Raw genomic sequence first — 27,306 nt, 5'->3', positions numbered from 1 at the left:
CGCGCGTTCCCAGAATGCTCGGAGCCAGGTTCCCTGAGGTTTTCGGCCCAGACCCGTCGCTGGACAGGAGGAACAGGGCCGGACAGCCTGCGGCCCCTCCCCGCCCTCTGGGCGTCTCCTTCCTCTCGCTTTCAGCTCGGGCGGTAGCGGCGCTCGTGCTGTGTCACTTTCGCCTTCGGAAGCCCCCAGCCGCTGCGGAACCAGCAGCTCCGGTGGCTTCCTCCCTCAGCGCGCGGGCCCTGAGCCTGGGAGATAATCCCCTGTCGCAGAGACCCAGCTCCGGGAGGGCAAAGACCTGCCTGCGGCCGGCTGGGTACCCGGCACCCGGCACCCGCGCCGGAGGCAGCTCGGGGCGGAGCGCGCGACCCGGCCGGCCGGGCAGCCTTCGGCCTCCACTGTCTCTAGGACGAAGAACTGGGAGGGGGTACGCAGGGGCGCCGATTCCCTCCAGGATCTGCGAAGGCAGCGGCAGGAGCGGCCGCGCGCACCCACAGCGCGCCCCGGGCCAAGGGTCAAGCGAAGGGGGCGGGGGCGCAACGCACAAGCGCCCCGCCGCTCCTCCAGGCCCAGCCAGACCAGCCCGCGGCGCCGCCGAGTAGACGGCCAGCCTGCCGGGTCCGGGTCGGGGGGAGGCGTCGGGGACGCGAGGAGAGGGACCGCCGCACGTCTCTGGCCAGGCCCTCTCTCACCGACCCGGCTCACAAGCAACCCCAGGATCTCCCCGAGCCCCCGGCCGCACGAACCCCCCTCTCCAAGGAACCAGGGCGCTGGCGCGGACACACACACGACTACGAGCCCCGGCGGGACCGATCCCCGCGGGGGCTCGGGGCCCAAGCGCGTCCCCACTACGCATCGGTCTGCGGTCCCCGCCCCGCGCACGCACGCCAGAACGGTGTGTACACACACAAACAGCTGGGCGGGGGAGGCGACGCCTCACTCCTTGAGTGGGGATGCACAGCGTGCCGCCAACCACCCCTCCCCTTTACACGCCGCACCTCCCTCTCTGTTCACACCTGCCCCCCCCCTCGCAACACCAACCCTGAAAACTCCGCGAAGCCAAACAGCCAACGCAGCCCAGAGGGGCTCAGACCTCCACCACCTCCCCTCCACAACTGTCATTTAACATCAGAGGAGAGACCCAACTCAGATGCGCGGTCCCCGGGACGCCTCCCCCAGCGGTACCCTGGCTCCGACACGCGGCCCTCCGGGGCACCAGATCTCCGCTGCAGCCGAGCCACCGCCCCCCTGCCCGCAGCCCACCACCTCCCTCCCCGCCCCCACACACACCCCACCAGGACCCGCGTCTGGGACAGTCACCTGCTCGTTAAAGAACCCGAGCCGGAGCCCACTCCGCTCCGGCCCGGGTCACCAGCCACCGCGAGCTGGCTTTTCAAAGCCTGTCAACTTAACCCTGACTCCACCGGACAGGTCTGTTCCCCAGGCCCGATTACACCGCGGCGGCAGGAATAAGAACGTAAAAAAAGAAAGGAGAATCACTGCCGTGGGGAAGGTCCAAAGCTGCGACCGCAGTGGAGCCAGCGATCCGGCTTTCTCCTCTGCTCCCACCCCCGCCCCGCGCCCCCCGCGCGCGGTCCTCGGGCTCACCAGGGACGGAGGGAGGGTGCAGCCTGTCTAGACGACAGACATCTCCGCGCCCGCGGGGACGGGCGCGCACACACAAACACACACACACTCACACGCGGCCGCTGCCACAGACACAATCGGTCGCCGGAGGACGGAGGGGCAGCGTGAAGACACTCCCAGGGTCCCTCCGGGAGCCGCGAGCGCGGCAGCCTCCGGCCCTTAGCCGCCACCCGGAGCCGCGCTCCCTACCTCCGCCGACTACGGTCAGAACAGCTGCAAGTTTGGCCGGTTCGTGAACCAATGCAGCAAATGCGGGCTTCACAACAAAAGGGAGAGGAATCACGCTCGCTCGCTTGCTTCCTCCCTCCGGGTCGGAATCCGGCACATGACAGCGGCCACACCGCGCGGCTCCAACCGTGCACCCCCTCCTCACCCCACGCCAACAGAGCCCCCCTCCTCACCGGAGCTCCAGGGCCACGGCTCCCCTACTGGCGGGGAACCGGCTGAGAAGGGGCAAACCTGGGGAGGGGGCGCGATCTCACAGTGCCGTCCCCGACAGAGGCGGGGACGCAGGATGGGCGCGGACGCCTGGCTGCCCGGGGCGCAGGGTGGGAGGAGGAGGTAGGGAGGTAGGGGGCTAATTGTTTGGGGCGGTTTTCCCGGATTTATCTGTAAGCACGCACACGTCACAGAGCCCTTCCTCACCGGTCCCGGAATCGACCCGCAACGAGAGACGACTACAGGAGACGGGGGGTTGGGGGGGGAGGCGGCGGACGGTGGGGGAGATGCTCACCTCGGGGTTCCTCAGGCCGCCGCTCCAAGCCCGAGTTGGGGGTGGGGTGGGGGGGTGGGGGAAGGGGGCAGGGAAGGAGAAGGGAGGGAGGAGGCTCGGGAGAGCCGATCCCCCGCCCCGAGTTCCGCGCGTCCCGGCGGCTAAGGGGGGGGGGGGGCTCCGGCGCCCCAGCGCACAAACCCAGCCGAGAGGGGAGGGAGGGAGGGAAGGGAAGGAGGGAAAGAGGGGCGGGCGGGGGGAGGGAGCAGAGGAAGGAAAAAAAAAAAATGATCCCTGCTCTGACACAGGGAAAGAGAATGTAGGAGGGTGACGTCCAGGCTCCGCCCTCCCCTCCGGCCACGTGCAAAGACATGAAAGGAACGAGGGCGGCGGGAGGCCTGCTGGGTAATGTAGTTCGCCTTTCTTTCCCGGGATGGCGGGCCCTGGAGAAGCGGGGCGCCGCCGTGGCGCGGGGGTAGGCCGCCCGAGCCGCCCAGATAGCAGATCGAGCCTCGCCGAAACCCCACGCCCGACGGCCGATCCCCACCCCACGCCCCGCGCGCTGGCGCCGCCCCGCGTGGGGACCTCAACTGGGGACTTGGGCGAGGAGGGAAACATTTGATTTTAGGGACCGGACGGCTTTAAGGATGAGGACTTCCTTGCTCTTAAGTGCTAAGTCTGTCCTAAGAGCAGATGAAAGGGAGCGTTGAGTACTCCCTGGGCGGCCCAAGGGCAGTTACTAATGCTCTATTAAATGCTACCGTCTGTTACTGAGATGCATATGTTATAATTAACATTTGAACATCTCAGTGGCAGGGGCGGGATGTTGTAATTAGATATGCACTTTGCAACCAATTAATTTTCCATTGGCCATGCTAAGGGCTAAGGCAGGGGACTTGGTGGACAGGAGAATTCAGCGCAGAGGGTAATTCAGTAATCACTTTACCGAATCACCAGTGTTTTCCAAGTACCTGTTAGGTGCTGGGCACTGGGCTTAGCACAGAGAAGCCTTCTGGAGAAATACATGATGCTGTACACCTTCCAAGCAAAGGAGTTATGAATTCCCTTAAACTCATGGAAAGGGGTTATAAACTCATGGAAAGGGGTTATAAACTCATGGAAGGAGTTGTGGGACATGGTATAGCTGCTGAAGAAAATTGTTTATAAATTCATATAACATTTAGTGAGCACTTTTCACAGACAGAACAGGTCTGGGGATGCCAAGACTGGTGAGACCCTCAAGGAGTTCAAAGTCTAGCGTTAAGGACTGCAGTCAATGAGGGTATAGGGGATAAGTCCACACCTAACATAGGTGTAGGCATAACGTGCTGTGGAACCCTCAGGAGGAGCAGCCAGCCAGGATGGAGCACGGATGCAAGAAGGAGAGGATCAAGGAAGGCTTCCTTGGAGGAGGCAGCGTGTTAGGTAAGAATTACTAAAAAATGTTAACAAAGGCAAAAGAAAGAGTTGGCCTCTGAACAAGGCTACAGGGTACAAAGGCTCCAGACAGAGATAAAAGAGCAAATTCTGAAAGTCCTAGCAATTTGGCAGTGCAAAAGGGAGACTCCAAAAGGGGGGGTCAGGGATGAAGGATGGGTCTAGAGGGCAGAGGAGCCCGGGATGGCTTTTCACCAGGGGTAGGGCTTGCAGTGGGCCTTGAAGGAGGAGTGGGATTTCTTTGAAAGCAGAGGGCATGTCTTCTTGGTATGCGCCAAGCCATCAGAGGAAAGCAAAGCAGCATCTGCAGCCACGTCTGGCTCTTTTGACTCTTTTGACTCTTGGGTCATCCCCTCCCTTCTAGAGAAAGGCAGCAGGCCCATAGTCAGGCATTCATAAGAGGTAGAGTGGGTATCAGAAGCCACGCCAGGCCCAATCCCCGCAGAGAAGGAGCATGTTTAAGTACACCTGACTCTTCCTGCTGCTTTGTCCCCTCTTAGCATTTATGCCTCATTGGCTCAGCAGTTATTTTTGCGCTTTTAACATCTGCACAATTACCCGGGTTTACAAAATATGCACCAATAGTACCAGAGTCTATCCCCTCAGCAAATTCCCCGTCACCCACCTTTCGTTGTCAGTGGTGTTTTGCACATTGTGTGATAGGCCTGCTACTTCGAAAGGCAGAAGAATGGAATTGTCTGGGTCTTGGTTTTGCCTGTGCTGTAAATCACACCCCCAGAGGTAAGGAGAGGCTGAACGATGTGCAGAATGCAAAACACCCATGGAGAGTGCTCCCTGGCCGTTTGGAGGCTGCGCCTGCAGTGAGACAGCCAGTGCTGACAGCGTAGACTCCTCAGTCAGCCTGGCCCCTGAGCCTGATTTCCAGGCATGACACTTCCTGGATCTGGGATCTTGGGCTGTTGACTTAACCTCCAAGTGAATGACCTTAGGTAGCTTATTCAGCACCCTTTTTTGGCCTTAGGAGGACCCATGGTGACAATGCATTTACCCTGGCTCTGTCTCACAGCAGCTCTCTATGATGGCTGATTCCTTTCCCTGTCCCAGGGTCTTTCTGGGCCAGAAGAATGACCCCTGAGTTGTTTTTTGTTTTTTTTTTTTCCCCTGCAGTTAGGCCAGCAGAGCTGGTGCTGCAGGGAGAATTTCTTCAGGCGACTCATGTTCATGTGTGAAGTTGGTTAGGGTTGTATCTTCAAGGAACCTTCACGCAGCTTTAGTCGTCACCTCCCAAGGGCTCAGCTCTCCTGATCTGCCCTGCCCTGAACTCAAGGCCCCTTCACTAGATGATGTCTCTGGGCTCCCAGAGTCCTTCTTTCCACCCAGCAACACTTACCTACTGCTTTCTGTATCCTAGAGCCTGCCTCTGCTTTACCTCAACTAATACACCTTCATCAGTAGATGATAAGACCCTCTTGGCATTCTCTCCTCCAACTCTGACTTCTTTGTCTTTTTATCTAGAGTTTTCTGAATCGGCCACTGCTGATGGGGACTTCAGGCTGGAATGGGAGTCTCTGAGAGGAAGACTCTGTGGGTCACTCATTCTGGAAATTGTGGGTTTCCTCCCGTTTGGAAGGTCTGGGCTTTAATTAGTCCCTCACATGGCACCCTTCCTTCCCTGCTGTTGATCTATATCCTACTTGCAAGCTTGGATCAGAGAGGCTGCTGGATGCAGAGTCAATGAACTGGCACTGGAATTGGTTAATTGTGGCAGATTTGAGTTACTGAGAGTTGCCTTCACCTGAATTGTCACCACATAGCCTAGAAATCAAAAGCCAGATTATTTCTCTCTGTCTCAAGTAATTGCTTTTCCTAATAAATACTTTCCTAAGATACTAGCAAAAGGAGGAAATTTCTTGGCAGTCCACTGGTTAGCACTCAATGGTTTCACTGGCATAAGACAGGTTCAATCCCTAGTCAGGGAACTAATCAGGGAACTAAGATCCTGCAAGCTGGGTGGTGAGACCAAAAATTTAAAAAACCTTAAAAAAAGAAAAGATATGAGCAGAATGAAATAATTCTCTTTTCTTCCAATATCCTTTTCTGACTCCAGCCAGCCTTTCCTCCAACATCCAGTGCATGTGGATGTTGGGAGCCCACCAGAGTGCAGGGGCAGAGAAATGGCCTGCCATCAGGAGCTGAGGACACCAGGCTCGCACCCGTGAGATAACAGAACTAATGGGGTGCTATCCTGTGTGAGGTTGCTGTTAAGTGAACAAAGCATTCCTAGCAGTCTGGGATGGTCAGAGAAGACTTCTGAGAGGAAAGTGAGACTGGATCCACATTATCTTCCCATTGAGAAGAGGTCAGCAGTGACCTGAATCCGGGCTTTGTAGCATTGGCCTGGGATGCACTGCAGAAGTCGTGTCTTTGTCTGGAAGCTACAGAGTGGGTTCACCATGCATCAGTTTGGTAGCCAGTGACCCCACAGAGGGAAGGAAGTTAGTCCGGTGTCTTCGCTCTGTTACTGTGGTGCTGGCCTGGAGAGATAACGGCTTGATAGAATCAGGTTAAATTTCACCCCTGCCTCAGCTCAGCTTCCACTATACAACCCAAAGACCAATACCTGAAAGGCAGATGGAAAGTGATCCTGTAGGGCTGAAGTTGTTGGTAGAGGAAGGGATACCCCAACAGAGAATGATGCACTTGAAAAAAAGCAAAAGCCAAATAAGAAATGAACCAAAAAATATTGATTGGGTGTAGGCTATGTCTCAGGCATTGCAAGGTAGAGTGAGGAATTCATGTGTGAAACAAGGTTCCAGACTCCACCTGCCTCTGTCCTGCTGTGTGACATCTCTCTCTGGGCCTCAGTTTCCACACCTGTAAAATGGGAGGGTCTGTGATTATTTCCAATCCTGAAGTTCTCCCTTCAATAAGTTTATAGTCCAACTGGCAAAAGAAACAGAAAATTAAGTAGCCACAAGCATAAATTTTAAGTTGTTTTAATCCAGCAGAGCAGGAAGAGCTTGTGATATTCATTTAACAAAGCCCTGAAATCCACAAGGGAACAGAACACAAGCAGATCTTGTCTCACAAGATTCAAGGACAGTAAGTGCAGCCCATGAATGGTCAAGCATTCCTCAATTTCTTTAACGTTTAAGGCCAGACCTCACAGCTCAGTGGCATGAGAGCCTCATCCATGAATGGCCTTGTCCACGATGATGACTTGGGGCAAAAGGATACCCTCCCCCCCCCCCCCCCCGCCATATGTCTGCAAGAGACATGTTTCATTATGTGTCAGGGTACACTCTAGAAAAATTGTGCCACCCTCATCCTGGGAGGAGTGGCCAGGCTTATTGGACTAGGGGTGTACACTTGATCCAAGGACATTGGCTGGGCCTGGACTTAAGTGGCCCTGGCTCCAGCAGATGAACTGAACCAATCAGATTCCCTTTTGTGAGAATCTACAGGGAGAGGCTGAGAGACCACTGCTCATTGGTGATTCTGCTCAGTCAGGTAATGAAGGGGGTGGGGTGGGGGTGGGGTGAGGCTGTGGTCTTAGTGGGGCAGGTTGGGAGGAGTAGGCAGAGGAGGCTGATAAAGGAGTGGGGAAGGGAGGCAGACACATGTGCGGAGTAGCCTCGGTTCCTAACTCCAATTCTCAGTCCTAAGGTGATCTATCATACCTCTCTTTGGTTCCTTGTATTTCTGTATCCTTAGAGTAATTCCCTTTACTTTGTGCTAGGCTGAGTGGCTTTCTCATTTTTGTAATCCAAATACCCACATCTCAAACAGCCTGAAAGAGAAGTGCAGAGAAAGTTAAAGCTGTCATGATCCGTGTAAAGCAGAATTTCCCCTCCTGAAGAGGCTCTTCCTTTTTCTATCCTAGATGTCTCCCTCTTCAACTAATTGATAATCCCTGTCTCCTAAATATTATTCCGAAATGCCTGCAAAATAACTTGGCCTTGAACCTTCCACAGTCGCTAAATCCCCTTTTCCAGGAAAAACAGATAATATATTAATCAAGCAATTACTATTTGCCAGGCGACAACCAAAACACTTTCTGTGCTTTTTTTCATATAGACTACATTGCAACTTTTACAGTGGAAGGAACTAGACGAGGAGGGGTGACAGGACTTGCCCAGGGCCATACAGCCAGCAGACAGATGGCGGTCCACACAAGACAGTGGACCTGAGTTGGGGAGCTTAACCCTGCCCCCTCACCTCCAAGCATCATCACGAGCACCTCTCCTCTAGCTGCAGGCAACATCCTTTTTCCTCACTGGTGCATTTATAATGGGGTGCTTAGACTTGATAGGTGTGTGTGCATTTGTTTGTCTACATCTGCCCCAAATGATTCTACACTGTAGAAGAATGATCATTGTTTGTACCCCTCATCAGTCAAAATTTTTTTTTTACCTGGCTCTATATTTCTCTGGCTTCCTTAATGGCTCAGACTATAAAGAATCCACATGCAATGCAGGAGACCTGGGTTCGATCCCTGCGTCAGGATGATGCCCTGGAGAAGGGAAAAGCTATCCATTCCAGTATTCTTGCCTGGAGAATTCCATTTTGCCTATTATATTTTGCAAAATAGACTTTTTCCTTCCAATTTTATTGAGATATAATTGACATAAAAATAGACATTTTAAATGATGATCTAAAGATGAAATAAACATTTTAAAATAATTTTAAAATTTTATGAATTTATGATTCAAAAGTGCTTTTGTTCTTAGGGAGGCTTATTTTTTGCATCAGTTTTTGACGATCAATACTTTTGATCATTTATTTAATATTTATGCTCTTGCATTAGATTTTTACAAGCTGGTGAAAACTGACAAATTATTTCTCCCATAGAACTATGACCACATGTTCCCAGACAGTATAAATATATGGTTGAGCTAATATTGCTACACATCACCATTTTATCAATTACATAATAAAACAAATTGTCAAGTATCCAAATACTAAGTTATACAGCTCAAAAGGTATATAAAATATTGAATGTCCGCTCAATTCATTAGCACAAACCCACTAATGATTTTTTTTTTTGCAAGAGAGGTTAGAAATCACATTTCAAACAAAACCAAGTTGGTAAACAACTTCAGATAAGTATGAAAAAAATTTACAAGAATTTCAGATATTTTGATGGTTTTAAGTACAATAATAAAGTAAAGTATTTCTACCTTTAAAAACAAAATTTATTAAATTAAAGCACATATTCTCCATGTCCTTCACAAGACAAAGGCAACATTTTACTAAAAAATACTTAACAGCTGCCTCCCATTCTTTTTTCAGGCCTTCCTTGTGCAAACACTCCCAAAGTGCAAACATTAGAATTAACTGTAGGCTTTTTTTTTTTCCCTTGGTCTGGAAACGTTAAAGACATTGTGCTTCTGTACAATATAGATTTTCAAAATAGAGGTCTTCGACAGCAACACAAAATGAGGTGTTTTAATATAGGGAGATATTAAATACTCATTATAAGTCTTGGTTAATTTAAAAACGGAGCAGATCTGATGTATACTGGCATGAATGTGGGAGATGTAAACATATTTTGAGCAAACAGCCTCAGAAGCCCTACGTTCTATCTTTGAAATGATGAGAGGAATAAACCACGTAAGGTCCAAAGTGTTCATGGTTCCTGGGATTTGTTCTATGTGATACTCAACTTCACAAGTATCATGCTGAGTATTTTGTGACCTAGTCTTTCTAAATTTCGTATATGTTAATTCGAGTCTGGCATGGAAACAGATTTAAAGACATGACTCAGTACTGCATGTTTTCAGGAAAGGTCAATTGGTACAAATTATAAGCACATTTTAAATGCTGAACAGCATGAATTCTTTGCTATTATCCAAGTAGGTTGAACATACTTACTTGAACAGAGGTTGCAATTCTGCCAGGCTCGTGGACTGGTAAAACTGCTTTTCAACACTCTTGTGGAAGCCTCAGGCTCCCCAGGTTGTACTAATCATAAAGTAGCTGCCTTTCAATGCAGGAAATGTAACAGAAATGGGTTTGATCCCTGGGTCAGGAAAATGACTTAGAGGAGGGCATTGCAACCCACTCCAGTATTCTTGCCTAGAGAATCCCATGGACAGAGGAGCCAGTTGGACACGACAGAAGCAACTTAGCATAGCATGACATAGCATGGAAGCTTCATCAGACTTACTCACCAAGCCAATGGGCTGGCTAATATCTACGACAAATTCCATCCCATCTCAGGTTCTATTTCCAAGCAATGGCATTACACACCTGGTTTTATCAAATGCAACAGCTGTTTCCATGACCATTGGAGTCTTAAGCGCAGCCACATTTTAGGACCATACTTCTCCAAACACAAAAGCTGCTTGCTGTTAAAAGCTCCTAGCCACTTTGTCTTATGAACTGTACTGTATCTTCATATTTCATTCCACCTTCAATTACTGCTAGGGTGACAAGTGCTGGAACTCTGCCAAGGCCTGCCACACAACGAATAGCAATACAACGACCAGGGTCTTCACAAAACTTAATTTTCACAAGACAAACAATCATCGATGATCTGGTTAGATGGTTGTGTGCCATTTTCAAATGCCAGTTGAGAACATAGATGCCTTCCTTCTCTGCAGGAGTAAGAGTCATAAGTTGCTTTATAAATAGTTCCTATATATATATATATAAACTGTATATATAGTTCCTCTATAAATTTGTTTAAGGTCACATTAGTTGGATTGTGTGTAATAAAGTCTCATCTTTCTGTATGTAACTTCCACAGGAGCTGGGTGGTTCATTTGAGCCACGTTTATTCAGTTAAAAAACACTTCAATAGGGATATGAAAGAATTTTTAAAAATTGAATACAGAAATGATGCAAAGATAGTGAGTCTACTTCAGTATACTCCACTTGAAATTCTCAGTCCTTTCGAGTATGAAGTTGGGAGTAACAGGAAATGCAATGAACCTCGAAACAAGAAGCAGCAATTCTTCAGTCTAGTAATGTTGAGGCAATAGAGAGGAAGTACCCTGAGGTTTACCCCATCTAGGTTTGACCTCTTGTAAAAAACGCACTGTGGATTTCAATTCAACACTTCTGTGTTTAGGTTGATCACTCTTATGGGGGCTTCTTGATGGAATAGTAATGAATTTCTACAGTTCACTTGTCTGCGTAGCGGTTGTGCTATGCCTGGTAGTAATCTCCACTGCCCTTCAGAAACTCCGTAAATGTGTGACCGAGAACACCTCAGAATTGTTTCCCTCCAGCCTGTTCTCTTGCTGTAGGTTTAGTTATCCAGTGGCTTTCCTGGTGGCTCAGCAGTAAAGAACCTGCCTGCCAATGCAGGAGACATAAGAGACGTGGGTTTGATCCCTGGATCAGGAAGATCACCTGGAGGAGGACGTGGCAACCCTCTCCAGTATTCTTGCCTAGAGAATCCCATGGACAGAGGAGCCTGGCGGGCTATAGTCCATGGGGTCGCACAGAGTCGGACAGGACTGAAGCGACTAATCGGCAGCAGGTTTAGTTATCCTAAGAAAGGTCCACTCTTAGAGCTTCTCTCTCAGGCTCCCAAATGCTGCATACGTTTAACGAAAAGGTGACCATCAGTAAACATCATATTTTCTTCTGGAACTCCAGTGGCTTGTTTTGGGACACACACACCTGGGGCCCACATACCAAATCCTGGATTTGGAATATTTGTCATGTTTCCCAGTTTGTTAATAATACAGTGATTTCAAGAAATAATGAAGAGGCAGTCAGCTAAATCCGACAGTTTCATTCCTTTTCTAACTTATCTATTACCCTAGTAGTTTTTATTTTATTGTGTTTTAAACCAGTGATTTATTACATATAATGGCTGAGATAGCATTACTTATACATTATTCATCCAGCTAAACCCATTAATAAAATGAAAAACACATTTCTGTATCATTAAAATGTCTGCAGAGATACTGGCAACCCACTCCAATACTCTTGCCCAAGAAATTCCGTGGGTGGAGGAGCCTGGTGGGCTACAGTCCACGGAGTCACGAAGAGTCCGACACGACTGAGCGACTTCACGACTCACGACAAGAGACACTATTGGAAAAATCATTTAAATGACTTCTTTTTTTTCAACTCTAGTGTTTACCAAGGTACATACGATGTGTTCACTCTGAGTTAGATATCATGAGTGATATTCTATAGCATATATGCGGGCTTAGTCACTCAGATGTGTCCGACTCTTTGAAACCCTATGGACTGTAGCCCACCAGGCTCCTCTGTCCATGGAATTTTCCAGGTGAAAATATTGAAATGGGTTGCCCTTTCCTCCTCCGGAGGATCTTCCTGACCCAGGGATTAAACCCACATCTGCTATGTTTCCTACATAGCAGAGTGATAAGTACGCACAAAAATGTGCAGACAACTAGGCTTACAGGACCTTAGTTCAGAAGAAAAGACAGACACACCTAAGCAGACATGGCAGCATAAGACTAAAGCCTGGAACACGTAGGATGTGCAATACAGGCGGGTTACTGTCCAGAGAAAGGGAATCTTGAGAGCTGGGGGGAGGGGAAAGTTTGACCGGAGAAATGGGACCCAAGACAGGCTCTGAGGCCTGAGCGTGATTGCATGGGAAGGGGATAAGAAGGTGGCCGTCCCCTAGGTGGATGGCAGGAGTTTATAAGTGGGAACTAGCAAAAGGAAGAAGAGGCAGTTAAGTCCAGAAAGGCAGTGCTGTGGAGCTGGTTGGAGCCTGGACTCATGATGTACACAGACCAGAATGTGAATCTCGTTGTCACCTTTTATAACCGGATGACAGCCTTGGGCAACTTGACCTCTCTGTCCTTTCTAAATCAGAAAAGTAATCGTGCTTTCCTTGGTAAGTTGTCACAAGGATTAAGGAGCTCATGTATATAAAGCACATCATAAGGGCTCAATGGAGGTTAACTTTTCTTTTTCAATTGTTGTTTTTGTTGTTATACTGGGGTAGGCTGGGTGGGATCTCGAGTGAAAATCTTGGCAATTTGGACTTTATTCTGTGGCCCAGGAGAGTAAGGTTAGATTTTTGTTTCTGAGTGATAATTCAGACATAGTGGAATGTAGCGCAGTCCTAGGCCCAGTGAGTCCCACCTGGCCTGAGCTGAGGTCCCAGTAACCTGCATCAGCACTGTCAGTGTGAGCTTTTCTGGTTCTGCAGTCCTGGGGTCTCAAAGAGCTGGACACGACTTGGTGACTGAACAAGAACTGCCAGCTCGGCAGAACCTAGGGGATAAGGAAGAGACGGTGCTCTAGGGCTGATATGGTGTCCCTCCTCCACCCATGGGCAGATACATATACCCACATCCCTCTTGTTTTTCCGTGTTGACAGTACTGATCATCAGATTTGTTTATACTCCACTCTTTCCAGGAAGGACTTGAGACAGCTTTTTAAGTTCTAAAATTCACCTTGTATATGAAAATAGGAGTTTACACAGAAGATATTTTATGAGATGATTACCCCTTTTACAAAAGAGGTAACCATACTTTCTTTAAATAGCAGCTCATCTGGTACATTCAACATCAGAGCTGATTGACAATATTTTGCTCTGTCAGCAACTTTTCTGGACTGCTTTGATGGTATAAATATGATTCACAGCATTGACTGGTTTTGATCAGGTTTGGTACTTGAATAAAAGGTACTTAAATTCAAGGAGCCCTTAAATTTATTTTGTGGCATCTTAAACCAAAATAAGGGCTCTGCCTTTTTTATTTTTTTGATGAGTTTCTGTACAGTCTGAGATGTGCAGAGCTGCTGCTGCTGCTGCTAAGCCATGTCAGCCGACTCTGTGCTACCCCATAGACGGCGGCCCACCAGGCTCCTCTGTCCCCAGGATTCTCCAGGCAAAAATACTAGAGTGGGTTGCCATTTCCTTCTCCAATGTATGCATGCACGCATGCTAAGTTGCTTCAGTCGTGTCCAATTCTATATGATCCTATGGACGGCAGCCCACCAAGCTCCTCCATTCACAGGATTCTCTAGGCAGGAATACTGGAGTGGGTTGCCATTTCCTTCTCTCCAGAGCTAAGCAATGAAATTGAATCTGGTCTAGAGATCACTGAACTGCCAGTTGGTCATGGAAGCCTGCCTGGAAGAAGAGGCAGGGGAGATTTTCAGAAAAATAAGGAAAGATGCCAGTTGGCTGACACTGAAAGGGAGACCATCCCAGGAGAAGGGAAAGTGTAGGGGAGATGTTGGGGCTGCTCCTCTCCCTAAAGGGCAGCAGCAGAGGTGGCCCACCAGCCTGGAACCTGGGATAAGCCGGCGGAAGAGACAGCAGCAGACTGGTGACAGTTCTCCTGGCCCCCATCCCAGAAAACAGTTTTGGTCTGATGTAGAGATAAGATTCACAACACTCCGTTCCTGCTATCCTTGAGTTCAGGCCTTATCAAACATACCCTTTCAGTGGGCATGTTGCCATGACAACCTGTAGTCACTGGAGGGCATCTATAATTGGTTGAAAACGGCATTAATTTAGTTATAGGTTTGTTGTGGTTTTTTTTCCAGGAGGAGTTTTAGTCCACAGCTACTTTGAGTACTCGGATTCAGATGTCATCTTTTTGGCTGAGCAGACTAATAATCGCCTTGTAATTTAATTACTCAGTGAGCACCAGTGAACTCTTCTGCTGTGCACTGAGTTGCAATTTTTGAATACCAGCTTCGTGGGCAGGTCCTGGCTCTGGAAGCTGTAGTTATCCAGATGCGGGTCATAACCTCAGCTGTGCTTTGTGACGCTACTCAGCCGTGGAATTAGCTCCAGGGGTGTTTGTGCATGTGAACCCATCCTGCGTGGTCCACCTGTCAGCTATGGCAGCCTGTTCATTTCCACCAAAGAACACGTGGTCCCTCCTGTCACCTCTCCTTTTCTTTCATTCTCCTGCCACCTGGTATGATACCATTTTCTAGGCCTAGAAAACCTCCCATCTTGGAATGATAGGAATTTTTCTCAAAATTTTTTTTTTTAGTTCTACCTGTTTATTGCTATCAACCCATCTTCCTCCACCTCCGTCTTGTGTGCGACCCCATGGACTGTAGGCCCGCCAGGTTCCTCTGTCCATGGGATTTCCCAGGCAAGAATACAGGAATGGGTTGCCATTTCCTTCTCCTTGGATTTTTAAATCTCAAAAAATCGTGATGAAATACGTATAAATTTACCATGTTAACTATGTTTAAGTGCACAATTCAGTGGCACTAAGAACACTCATATTGTTACACTACCATCACCATCATCCATTCATAGAACTCTTCCTTTTGCAAAACTGAGACTCTGTACCCCTTAAACGAAAGCTCTTCCTTCTCGCCGCCTCCTGCTGCTGCTGCTGCTGCTGCTGCTGCTGGTAAGTCGCTTCAGTCGTGTCTGACTCTGTGCAACCCCAAAGACGGCAGCCCACCAGGCTCCTCCGTCCCTGGGATTCTCCAGGCAAAAACACTGGAGTGGGTTGCCATTTCCTTCTCCAATGCATGAAAGTGAAAAGTGAAAGTGAAGTTGCTCAGTCGTGTCCGACTCTTCGCGACCCCATGGACTGCAGCCTACCAGGCTCCTCCATCCATGGGATTTTCTAGGCAAGAGTACTGGAGTGGGTGCCATTGCCTTCTCCGTCGCCTCCTCATAGCACCAGGAAACCACCATTCTAGTTTTTTGTCTCCATTTGGCCACCTGATGTGAAGAAATGACTCATTAGAAAAGACCCTGATGCTGGGAAAGATTGAAGGCAGGAGGAGATGGGGACGACAGAGTATGAGATGGTTGAATGGCATCACCAACTCGATGGACATGAGTTTGAGCAAGCTCTGGGAGTTGGTGATGGATAGGGAGGCCTGGCGTGCTGCAGTCCACGGGGTCGCAAAGAGTTGGACATGACTGAGTGACTGAACTGAACTGAACTGAATTTAACTTCATATGGGCTTCCCCAGTGGCTCAGCAGTAAAGAATCCGTCTGCAATGCAGGAGATGCAGAAGATGTGGGTTCAGTCCCTGGGTAGAGGAGGTCCCCCAGAGGAGTGCATGGTAACCCACTCCATTATTCTTGCCTGGAGAATCCCATGGACAGAGGAGCTTTGCTGGCTACAGTCCATAGGGTCTCAAAGATTTGGACATGACTGAAGACACTGAGCTTGAGCACGCATGCACGCTAAGTCACTTCAGACCCTGAGCAGCCCACCAGGCTCTGCCGTCCACAGGATTCTCCAGGCAAGAACACTGGAGTAGGTTGCCATTTCCTTCTCCAAGCCATGAAAGTGAAAAGTGAAAGTGAAGTAGGTCAGTCGTGTCTGACTCTTAGCGACCCCATGGACTATAGCCTACCAGCCTCCTCCATCCATGGGATTCTCCAGGCAAAAGTACTGGAGTGGGTTGCCATTACCTTCTCCATGAGCTTGAGCAGGGGCCTCATATAAGTGAAATGATACAGTATTGGTTCCTTTTTTTTCCTCAGTGTTTGCTCTTTTGTGGCAAGCTTTTTTCACTTGGAGTGATGTCCTCAAGGATCATGTATGTTACAGCATGTGTCAGAATTTCCTGTTTTTTAAGGCTGAATGATATTCTCTTGTCCATTTTCTTTATTCATTTCATCTGTTAATGAACATTTGGGCTGCTTTCACCTCTTGGTTGTTGTGAATAATACTTCAGTGAGTATGTGTGTGTAAATATCTCAAGACCTTGCTTTCAATTCTTTGGGGCATAAACCCAGGAGCAGAATTGCTGAATCAGATGGTAGTCCTTTTTTTCAATTTCTTGGGGAACCACCATACTGTTTTCCATCATAGTGGCACCATTCTTACTTTATACCAACGATGTGCAAGGGTTCCAATTTCTCCATATCCTTGCCAACCTTTATTTGTTTTATTTTCCCATAGTGACCATCATAATGGGTGGAAGTGGTAATAATAATTTTTATTAAGGAGAAGGCCTGTCTAACCTCACTATTTAATAACACTTCTATTAATAGCAGTTATAGTAGCTGCTATTAATTGAGTACATAGCACATGGTAGCTACTTGTATTAGAGTTCTCCAGAGAAACAGAACCAATAGGTTGGATATGTAACTATGTAAGAGGGAGTTTATTATAGGAATTGACTCACAATTATTGAGAACAAGAAGTCCTAGGATCTGTCATTTTCAAGCTGGAGACCCGAAGAATCCAGTGGTATAATTCAGTCCTAGTCCAAAGACTTGAAAACCAGGAGCACTGATGCCTGAAGGCTGGAAAAAATGGGTTTCTCAGCTCAAATAGAGAGAGAGAATTTGCCCTTTTTCTGCCTTTTTGTTCCAGCCAAACTCTCAGTAGATTGGATGATGCCCACCCACATTAATGAGGGTGATCCTCTTTATTACATTCACCAATTCAAATTCCAGTCTTTTCTGGAGACAACCTCACAGACACACCAAGAAATAATGTTTTACCATTACCTGGGCATCCCTTAGCCCAGTCAAGTTGACACAGAAAATTAACCATCTTTATGTTAGTTATCTCATTTAATTCTTACACCAACTTTATCATTCCTGTTTTATAGATAAAGGAATGGAGACCCAGGAAATTTACATAATTGTTGATTCACCCAAGGTCCTATAACCAAGTAACCATATGCCACTGAAAGAGGCTACAAGATTCCTCAACACAGAATAAGACCTGCTTAGGGATTAACAGAACAGATTCTAGCAATGCAGTTCTTTTATTTTGTTCCTAAAATTTAGTGACTTTCTGGGTGATGACAATAAAAAATAATGAAGACAGTAATGATATTAAAGAAGAAAAAAGAGATTGAATATAAGCAAATGTTCAGTTATAATCTCCATATGTGAAAAAACTCTCAATATTTGAACATTTTATATTCATAGAGAACTAAATTAGAGGGTGATTATTCATATAATGGAATTATTTGCTTTATAGAAGGATTCACCGAATTATCCTCTTCTGTGATGAGCTTTCCCCATTCATTTAAAACAGGAATTAATTTATAACAATGTGATGTATATATAGCTCCCCCAGAACCCATCTATTGCACAGCATGAAGCCAAATCAAGTTGCTAAAATGATTTTGATTACTGGATAATGACAGTAGGGAATATTTATTCACTTCAGCATTCGAGGATTCCAACTACAAAAGGATTTGCAGATATCAAACCACTATCCTTAACCTTAGAGAAATTACGAAGGACCAGGAAAATGCCAAAGACGGGTGAAACAGATTATTAAACAAGTGATTTGCAAGCACCCACTGGAAGAAGGAATCACTTGAAGACTCCTTGTACATGTGTGTTCAATCGCTCCATTGTGTTCAATCACCCATTCGTGTCCAACTCTTTGCGACCCCATTAACTGTAGCCTGCCAGATTCCTCTGTAGGATTCTCTAGGCAAGAAAAGTGGAGTGAATTGCCATTTCCTACTTCATGGGATCTTCCCATCCTAGGGATTGAACTCTCATCTCTTGCTTCTCCTTCCTTGCCAGGCAGATTGTTTATCATTGGTGCCACCTGGAAAACCCTGGACCAGACGGAAACAATAAGCTGAGCCAAACTGAGATCTTTTCTTGTGTGGCTGATGGTACTAGAGAACTAGGAGAGGAGAGAGCCGTGGCTTTGCTGTGGCAGTATCTCCTGACTTTCTCCTGAAAAAGAAGCAGCATCAGTGGAAGAGAATGCATGACTAGGTGAGCAGTCACTTCTGGCTTTTTGGTTAAGATGACCTGCTGTTGGTAGATTTTCATCTGGGTGACAAGCATTCAGCAGGCACATTCTCACCATTTCCTGTAGGAACTGCATTCAGTTGCAGAGATCCAAGTTATAGTGGTTTAAAAAACACAACAGGATTTTCTCTCACATTAAAAAGAAACTTTGTATAGTCACTTTGGAAGACAGTTTGGTAGTTTCTTATAGAACTAAACATATTCTCACCATGTGATCCAGCAATCTCATTCTTTGGTTATTTACTCAAAATGATTGAAAACTTATGTGCACACAAAAACCTGCCCGTGGATGTTTACAGCAGCTTTATTTGTAATTTCCAAAACTTGGAAGCCACCAAGATGCCCTTCAGTAGGTGAATGGGTAAACAAACTGTGGTACATCCAGGCAATGGATAATTGTTCAACGCTAAAAAGAAATGAGCTATCAAGTCATGAAAATTCATGGAGGAAACTTAAATGCATATTGCTAAGTGAAAGAACCCAATCTGAAAAGGCTGTATGATTTCAATGATGTGACGTTCTGGAAAAGACAAAACTGTGGCGAGATAGTTGAAAGATACGTGGTTGCTAAGGATTCCAGGGAAGGAGCAGGTCGGGGATAAGCAGGTCAAGCACAGAGGATTTTTTAAGGCAGTAAAACTACTCTGTATAATGCTGTAACGGTGGATACAAGTTCTTGTGTGTGTGTGTGTCTTAGTCCCTCAGTCTTGTCCAACTCTTCACAACCTCATGGACTCTAGCCCACTGGGCTCCTCTGTCCACGGGATTCTACAGGCAAGAATACTGGAGAAGGAAGCCATGCCCTTCTTCAGGGGATCTTCCTGACCCAGGGATCAAACCTGGGTCTCCTGCATTGTAGGCAGATTCCTACCATCTGAGCCACCAGGAAAGCCCACAAGTCTTTATATATTTTCTAAAACCCATACAACGTACACCACCAAGTGTGGACTTTAGTTAATAATAATGAATCAATATTAGCTGTCGATTGTAACAAATATACCATACTAATGCAAGAGGTTAGTAATAAAGGATCCAGTGGGGGTGGGGACAGGGGAATCTGGGAACTCTCTGTCCTTTCTATAAACCCAAAAATTGCTCAAAAAGCAAAATCTATAAATTAAAAAAAAGAAAAAAAATCCAGACTAAGAAACAGTCCAGATTTAGGCCCCTCACCTTGAAGTAATTCGAGCCCTAGCTCCTCCTGTCTTCCCAGACTTGTCCTCCCTAGTGTATGCTTTCCATCCTCAAAGTTGACTCATGTTCATGATACTGACTAGGATTCCTGGCCTTCCCCCATCCATGGAAATTGACTAGACTTCAGGCAAGAAATTCAAGCAAGGCTTATTGGGGCCCCTGCTGTAGCAGCTGGGAGTAGGAACAGGTAACACGTTCCCTTGCTCTCTCACTCTCTGAGCGGGGGTTGGGGGGCAAGTTTGTTCTTTATATGGGGTGAGGGTAGGGGTATGTCCAGAGAGTAGGGCTGGGTAGCTTCGGCGGTTTGCCTACCCCACTGTGTTGAGTGCAGGAGGCATGTTTCTGCCCCACCCTCTTCAGAAGTAACAGCTGGATTTTTTTGGCCTATTTGTATCTTTTGGCCATAATTTGTCCCAACTAACAATGCACACACTTAATCTTAGTCCATATAATTTCTTTGTATTTTGCTGCTGGAAGAGAGGGGTGTCCAGGTGCCAGCATTGCAGCCCTGCTGCAAAGGGTCCCAGGTCCCAGCCTGTCTCAGTCACAGTAGTGATAAAGGGCAAAAGGGCCTGTGGGTCCCTACCAAATTAGTCCCCTTAAAAAAAGTTTCCAAGGAAAAACAGGCTATTTTGGATTTTATTGAGGAAGACTTGTTAATTTTGTCAGGTATGATACTGGTATTGTGGTTATGTTAACAAAGAAAGTATCTCTTGCGGTTCAGTTCAGTCATTCAGTCGTGTCCCACTCTGCGACCCCATGAACCACAGCACACCAGGCCTTCCTGTCCATCACCAACTCCCAGAGTCCACCCAAACCCATGTCCACTGTCGGTGATGCCATCCAACCATCTTATCCTCTGTCGTCCCCTTCTCCTCCTGCCCTTGATCTTTCCCAGCATCAGGATCTTGTCCAATGAGTCAGCTCTTCACATCAGATGGCCAAAGTATTGGAGTTTCAGCTTCAACATCAGTCCCTCCAATGAACACCCAGGACTAGTCTCCTTTAGGATGGGCTGGTTGGATCTCCTTGCAGTCCAAGGGACTCTCAAGACTCTTCTCCAACAACCACAGTTCAAAAGCATCAATTCTTTGGCACTCAGCTTTCTTTATAGTCCGACTCTCACATCCATACATGACTACTGGAAAAACCATAGCCTTGATTAGATGGACCTTTGTTGACAAAGTAATCTCTCTGCTTTTTCATATGCTATCTAGGTTGGTCATAACTTTCCTTCCAAGGAGTAAGCGTCTTTTCATTTCATGGCTGCAATCACCATCTGCAGTGATTTTGGAGACCAGAAAAATAAAGTCAGCCGCTGTTTCCACTGTTTCCCCATCTATTTCCCATGAAGTGATGGGACCGGATGCCATGATCTTAGTTTTCTGAATGTTGAGCTTTAAGCCAACTTTTTCACTCTCTTTCACTTTCAGTTCTTCTTCACTTTCTGCCATAAGGGTGGTGTCATCTGCATATCTGAGGTTATTGATATTTCTCCCAGCAATCTTGATTCCAGCTTGTGCTTCATCCAGCCCAGCGTTCCTCATGATGTACTCTGCATATATGTTAAATAAGCAGGGTGACAATATACACCTTTTCCTATTTGGAACGAGTCTGTTGTTCCATGTCCAGTTCTAACTGTTGCTTCCTGACCTGTATACAGATTTCTCAAAAGGCAGGTCAGGTGGTCTGGTATTCCCATCTCTTTCAGAATTTTCCACAGTTTATTGTGATCCATACAGTCAAAGGCTTTGGCATAGTCAATAAAGCAGAAATAGATGTTTTTCTGGAACTCTCTTGCTTTTTCCATGATCCAGTGGATGTTGGCAATTTGATCTCTGGTTCCTCTGCCTTTTCTAAAACCAGCTTGAACATCAGGGAGTTCACGGTTCACATATTGCTGAAGCCTGGCTTGGAGAATGTTGAGCATTACTTTACTAGCATGTGAGATGAGTGCAATTGTGCAGTAGTTTGAGCATTCTTTGGCATTACCTTTCTTTGGGATTGGAATGAAAACTGATCTTTTCCAGTCCTGTGGCCAGTGCTGAGTTTTCCAAATTTGTTGACATATTGAGTGCAGCACTTTCACAGCATCATCTTTTAGAATTTGAAATAGCTCAACTGGAATTCCATCACCTCCACTAGCTTTGTTCATAGTGATGCTTCCTAAGGCCCACCTGACTTCACATTCCAGGATGTCCGACCCTAGGTGAGTGTGAGTGATCACACCTTCATGATTATCTGGGTCGTGAAGATCTTCTTTGTACAGATCTTCTGTGTATTCTTGCCACCTCTTCTTAATATCTTCTGCTTCTGTTAGGTTCATACCATTTCTGTCCTTTATGGAGCCCATCTTTGCTTGACATGTTCCCTTGGTATCTCTAATTTTCTTGAAGAGATCTCTAGTCTTTCCCATTCTGTTGTTTTCCTCTATTTCTTTGCATTGATCGCTGAAGAAGGCTTTCTTATGTCTCCTTGCTATTCTTTGGAACTCTGCATTTGCTTCTCTTCTTTCCATAGCTGTTTATAAGACCTCCTCAGACAGCCATTTTGCTTTTTATGCATTTCTTTTTCTTGGGGATGGTCTTGCTCCCTGTCTTCTGTACAATGTCACGAACCTCCGTCCATAGTTCATCAGGCACTCTGTCTACCAAATCTAGTCCCTTAAATCTATTTCTTACTTCCACTGTATAAGGGATTGGCCTCCCTGTCCATCACCAACTCCCAAAGTCCACCCAAATCCATGTCCATTGAGTCGGTGATGCCATCACACTGAAATATTTTGGGGTGGAAGTAACATAACATCTGACCTTTGCTTTAAAATAATCTAGAAAATAAAAGACAAGTGTTAGGGTAGATGAAACAAAAATGGCAAAATATCAACAGCTGTGCAACTATATGAAGTGTACATTGCAGTTGTATAATATTTTCTCTACTTTTGTGTACATCTGGAATTTTGTTCTAAGTAAAAAAAAATTTCTGCATACATTACACTGGAACCTCTGTTTGCAAGAAAGGTGGGAAATGGATTTTTAAAAATTAGCACACATCAATCCTAAAGGAAATCAGTCCTGAATATTCATTGAAAGGGCTGATGCTGAAGCTGACACTCCAATACTTTGGCAACCTGATGTGAAGAACTGACTCATTTGAAAAGACCCTGATGCTGGAAAAGATTGAAGGTAGGAGGAGACGGGGACGACAGAGGATGAGATGGTTGGATGGCATCACTGACTCAAAGGTTTGAGTAAGCTCCGAGAGTTGGTGATAGACAGGGAAGCCTGGCATGCTGCAGTCTGAAGGAAAGTTACAGGGCTCAAAATAGCCCGGAATTAAAACTGCCCTCCGGGTCCTCCTCACCATTCAATACAAAACAAAGAACTCTCTCACCAGAAGAAAAAAATGGAAATTAAGGTTGATTACACCCAGCTCCCAGCTGGTCCCAGCCTCTGGCCAATCTTTAGAATTCCTTGCCCAGTTGTTTAAGAGATAACTAATCCAAACAACCTGGGACAAGAACTGCCCCCTTAAGACAGTAGATTTCCACATATACGCCTATATATATACTTACTCTTTTCTTGGGTTAGTGTTCAGTTCAGTTCAGTCGCTCAGTCGTGTCCGACTCTTTGCGACCCCATGAATCGCAGCACACCAGGCCTCCCTGTCCATCACCAACTCCCGGAGTTTACTCAAACTCGTCCATCGAGTCGGTGATGCCATCCAGCCATCTCATCCTCTGTCGTCCCCTTCTCCTCCTGCCCCCAATCCCTCCCAGCATCAGAGTCTTTTCCAATGAGTCAATTCTTCGCATGAGGTGGCCAAAGTATTGGAGTTTCACCTTTAGCATCAGTCCCTTCCAATGAACACCCAGGACTGATCTCCTTTAGAATGGACTGCAGCTCACTAATCTGACTGCTGCCCCTTCTCGCCTCATCAAAGGTGATCCTGTTCCTGTAAAGTACTGGTCTTGTTCTTTTTCTGAACCTCACCTTCTCTAACTCCCTTCCCCTACATAGTCCATGGGGTCGCAAAGAGTTGGATAGGACTGAGTAACTGAACTGAACAAGAACCTTTTTTTTTTTAAACTGATATACAGTTGGTTTACAACGTTAGTTTCTGCTGTACAGCAAAGCGATTCAGTTATACAAATGCGTACATTCTTTTTTTAAAATAATATTTTTCTTTATTTGGCTGCGTAGGTCTTAGGTGCGGCAAGCAGGATCTTTTGTTGGCCTAGTGGCATGTGGGATCTTAGTTCTCTGAGCAGGGATGAAGCGCACGTCCCCTGCATTGGAAGATGGATTCTTAACCACTGGACCACCAGGGAAGTACATTCTTTTTTATATTCTTCTCCGTTGTGGCTTATCACAGGATATTGAATATAGTTCCCTGTTATTCTGTAGGACCTTGTTGTTCATGGGAAATGGACTTTTACCGGGGCATTTGTTGCAATCAACAGTAGGCTATTTGTTGGTGCAGAACAAGGAAAGGCGGGTATTTGACAGCCAGCCAGCATGCTCTGTCATGTCCACTGATAAGAAGCCATCCAAAACTGTTCTTCTGGTGTAACCTTGGTAACACCACGGCAGATGGCATCTTGGTCACCAAATCATATTTTCCTCCTGTTATTGCCAAGATCATGGCATCCAGCCCCATCACTTCATGGCAAATAGATGGGGAAACAGTGGAAACAGTGGCTGACTTTATTCTGGGGGGCTCAAAATCACTGAAGATGGTGACTGCAGCCATGAAATGAAAAGACACTCCTTGAAAGGAAAGTTATGACCAACCTGGACAGCATATTAAAAACAGAGAGATTACTTTGTCAACAAAGGTCCATCTAGTCAAGGCTATGGTTTTTCCAGTAGTCATGTATGGATGTGAGAGTTGGACTATAAAGAAAACTGAGTGCCGAAGAATTGGTGCTTTTGAATTGTGGTTGTTGGAGAAGACTTTTGAGAGTCCCTTGGACTGCAAGGAGATCCAACCAGTCCATCCTCAAGGAGATCAGTCCTCGATGTTCATTGGAAGGACTGATGTTGAAGCTGAAACTCCAGTACTTTGGCCACCTGATGAGAAGAGCTGACTCATTTGAAAAGACCCTGATGCTGGGAAAGATTGAGGGCAGGAAAGGGGACGACAAAGGATGAGATGGTTGGATGGCATCACCGACTCGATGGACATGGGTTTGGGTGGACTCTGGGAGTTGGTGATGGACAGGGAGGCCTGGTGTGCTGTGTGGTTCATGAGGTCGCAAAGAGTCGGACTCGACTGAGTGACTGAACTAAACTGAACTGATGATTGCCAAGATAGCCTGTCGCTTAGACTTGCCAGAAAACACAGTCATGCCCTTGTCCTTACTGCCTGGAATGTTCTTCCCCGAGCCATTGTTCAGTTTTTCCCTCTCCTCAATCCTTTCACAGAGCTTATACTCCCCCACCCTGTAGGCCTCCACTCACAAGCTGCATCCTTCCAGAAGCCATTAGCAGCCTGTTTCCTCCCCACCCCTGCAGCGGGTTAAATGCCCTTGTGGGTTCTCACCTCCCTGTGCTTACCTCTGCAACAGTACCTATACTCTGAATTTATGGCAGAAATTTTTCTTTATCTCCTCCCACCACTAAACTATAAATGAGACATAGGACACATGCTATGTCTTATTTGCCTTAGGATCGCCAACACCTGGTACATTGTGCAAAATGAAGCTCATAAACTAGATTATAGTGCTTATCCTTGTCATGGCAATAATATTGCCAATAATAGCAGCTAACCTGTCTTGAATATTTAACATGTGCCAGTCTTAGGACATGCCTGATTTTATTTAATCTTCAGAAGATCCCTGTGAGGTGGGTGCACTTACTCCTATTTAATGAAAGAGGAAGCCAAGGCTTGAAAAGTTTTATGCTAACTTGTGAGGTTTCCAAGAGGTGGCGTCTGGGTTCAAGATCAGGACTGTCTGATGCCGGATGTGAGCCCGTAACTTCCTTCCTGTACCGCCTCTGTGTATCCTCACTCCTGCCAGCGGTGGCAGGTCCCGTGATGCAGTGCGTTAGTACAACCCGGAAGTATGCGATCCTGCTGCTGGAGCATCTCCTCTGGCGATGGGGGCGAATCCTGGCGTGCACTTGTGTCCCCACCGCCTGCCTGAAGGTATGAAAGGGCCATCCTGCACCAGTCGGTCCTCCACTTGAATTCCTTACTCAGTGTTGTTCGTGCAGAGGTCTGGATGCCCAGGACAGGTGAGCACTGAACTCCAGGAGCAGACCAGTGAGGAGGCAGGAGGCAGCCCTGAGGCTGCCAGTCCTTTGTCCAGCTTATTCCTGGTTGAAGGTGTTGATCCCAGGCGACAGGCTCTGTGAGACAAGGGCGGTGCCGTTGACTCCTGCTGCCTCTGCGTTGATACAAGGTGTCAGGAGAAGAAATTTCCCCCTCTACTCCTGTTTTTAAAAAATACATAATTAATTAATCTGGTTGCACCAGGTCTTAGTTGAGGCATGCAGGATCTTCCATCTTCATGTGGCATCCGGGATCTTTTTTTTTTTTTTTTTTTTTGGTTAGTCTTGGCACATGAACTGGAGAAGGCAATGGCAACCCATTCCAGTACTTTTGCCGGGAAAATTCCATGGACGGAGGAGCCTGGTAGGTTGCAGTCCATGGGGTTGCGTAGAGTCAGACACGACTGAGCGACTTCACTTTCACTTTTCACTTTCATGCACTGGAGAAGGAAATGGCAAACCCACTCCAGTGTTCTTGCCTGGAGAATCCCAGGGACAGTGGAGCCTGGTGGGCTGCCGTCTATGGGGTCGCACAGAGTCGGACAGGACTAAAACGACTTAGCAGCAGCAGCAACAGGCACATGAACTCCCAGTGGGATCCAATTTCCTGACTAGGAATCAAACCCAGGCCCCCTGCACTGAGAGCACGTAATCTTAGCCACTGGACCACCTGGGAAGTCCCCCACCCCACCACCTCTCTTGAGTACTCCTGGCTTGACTAATAATAAAATTATTATTAACAGGAGAAAAAGGAACAAATTTTAATATGTGCGCTCTGAGGTCTCACAGAAATAGGATCTAAGAAGTGGCAAAAACAGGCAGCTTTTCTACCTTTTAGATAAAGAAACAGTAAATTTGAGAGGAATTGAAAAAAAAAAAACAACTTGGATTTGGATGCTCAATTAATGAAGAATATGAACAGAGTTTGGGCTTGGGGTGGTACATTAAAGAAGTAACAAGGTTTATTTATAAGGCTTCACTGGTGGCTCAGATGGTAAAAAGAAAAAAAAGAAAAAAAAATCCACTTGCAATGCGGGAGACCTGTGTTCGGTCCCTGTTAGAAAGATCCTCTGGAGGAGGGCATGGCAACCCACTCCAGTATTCTTGCCTGGAGAATCCCCATGGACAGAGGAGCCTGGCAGGCTACAGTCCACAGGGTCACAAAGAGCTGGACACAAGTGAGCAACTAAGCACACAGCAGCCTGATTTCCCTATTGTATCTTTCACATTAGAGATTTACTTCCTCTTTTTAGGGAGACAGAGAGGAGGGTCAGAATATCCCTCCTGTGTAACTTTCATTCAAAACAATCAAGACACCGTTGTGGCATATTTGGGGGTAGATCACGCTGAGGTCTCACCAGGGCCTCCCAGGGAACAACACTGTTAACTACAGGTCTCAGATCTGAG

General features: G+C 46.8%; 1 protein-coding gene, 1 long non-coding RNA gene and 1 pseudogene across 4 annotated transcripts in view; 1 reads left to right on the top strand and 2 right to left on the bottom strand.

Moving 5' to 3' along the window:
• Positions 1-2,715, bottom strand: part of CTIF (cap binding complex dependent translation initiation factor) — a 321,475-nt gene extending 318,760 nt beyond the window's left edge. For 2 of the 3 annotated variants that reach the window (XM_069568499.1, XM_069568501.1), the window contains exon 1: positions 2,378-2,715. The gene's annotated coding sequence lies outside the window, so the exon portion shown is untranslated. Of the gene's footprint in view, positions 1-2,045; positions 2,258-2,377 lie in introns of those variants that run through there. The other variant, XM_069568500.1, reaches the window with a different exon arrangement.
• A 58-nt stretch (positions 2,716-2,773) lies between these two features.
• LOC138428163 (uncharacterized) lies at positions 2,774-26,658 on the top strand. The gene is made up of 3 exons (XR_011252311.1): positions 2,774-3,781; positions 18,197-18,397; positions 23,827-26,658. It is a non-coding gene; the product is annotated as an uncharacterized lncRNA (long non-coding RNA).
• On the bottom strand, positions 10,016-10,524 carry LOC138428407 (protein tyrosine phosphatase type IVA 1 pseudogene; annotated as a pseudogene).
• Positions 26,659-27,306: the final 648 nt, after the last annotated feature.

This window comes from Ovis canadensis, chromosome 23 (assembly GCF_042477335.2).
Source record: "Ovis canadensis isolate MfBH-ARS-UI-01 breed Bighorn chromosome 23, ARS-UI_OviCan_v2, whole genome shotgun sequence".
Classification (NCBI taxonomy): domain Eukaryota; kingdom Metazoa; phylum Chordata; class Mammalia; order Artiodactyla; family Bovidae; genus Ovis; species Ovis canadensis.
This window is presented reverse-complemented; position numbering and strand designations above follow the sequence as displayed.